Below are 1249 nucleotides of genomic sequence, written 5' to 3' on the forward strand. Positions count from 1 at the left end.
TTTATAATAGATATATAATATATAAAAGTATATATTATATATAATATATTGCATATTACATATATTAATATATTGTATTATACTATTTTACATACAATAATATATGTATTATATTATACTACATTATATATATAATATGTAATATATTATAATATAACATACATATATTATATATGTACTTTATATACAATAATATGTAATGTATATTATATATTAAATATATAATATATTGGGGCAGAGTCAAGATGGCAGAGTAGGAGGATGTGGAGTTCGTGTCTCCTCACAACTAGGGCACCTACTAGGTGCTGGTGGGGGACCTCAGACACCTAAGGGGATGGGAGGAATCCCTGCGCAACCAGGTAGGAAGTGGGAGGGAAGTGGGGGAGGGAAAGCAGAGGTGGGATGGGACCAGTGCCCCTGAGGGTGTGCTGGGGGAGGGGAGAGGTTCCCACGAGCAGAGCGGTCCACTCACAGCAAGGAGGTCAGCAAGGACAGAGAGGGACCTATGCAAGATCAGGGCATCAGAGGGTAATGTGGCCAACATCTCCCCTGCCTGCTCAGGCCCTGGTGAGCCTGCTGGAGTCCTGAGCCTTAACCCTCACCCTTTGGGGCCCCTCCAGCCATGCAGGTCCTGGGCCTGAGCCCAGGACCTACACAGGAACTGGCAGCCCGAGTGTGGCCCCTGACAGGGCCTCCTCTTGCCAAGCGGATCCAGGCAGACCGAACAGGCCTCTGGCTGCGCCAGCCCCTGTGGGTGTGCTTGTGGAGGACTACGTCCCAGTTGGCTTGCACGGGCACATGTGCTCTGGGCCAGTTTCAGGAAGAGATGTTGGTGAGAGGAACACGCAGAGGTGGGACTGACACAGCAGGTCCAGAGACCTACCTAGAGATCTTGGAGGCCTACCACGGAGGCAGGGGGAGGCTGTAGCTCACCACTGGGGCAAGGACACTGATAGAGGAGATACCAGTGTACTACTTTTTTAAAACTTTTATTCTTATTTTATTTATTTATTTATTATTTTATTTTTCTTTCTTTCTTTCTTTCTTTTTTCCTTTCTTCCTTTGTTTCTTTCTTTCTTTCTTTATTGCTGTTGTGGTTCTGTTTTGCTTTGTTTCATTCTTATTGTTATTTTTCCTAATATATTTTTTATTTTTATAATTTTATATTATTCTTTATTCTTTGTTATTGTTCTGCTCTTTTCTATTTGTTGCTTTCTCTCTCTCTCTCTTTTTTTTTTTTTTTTTTTTT

This window comes from Neophocaena asiaeorientalis, unplaced genomic scaffold (genome assembly GCF_003031525.2).
Source record: "Neophocaena asiaeorientalis asiaeorientalis breed wild unplaced genomic scaffold, Neophocaena_asiaeorientalis_V1.1 scaffold340, whole genome shotgun sequence".
NCBI lineage: Eukaryota > Metazoa > Chordata > Mammalia > Artiodactyla > Phocoenidae > Neophocaena > Neophocaena asiaeorientalis.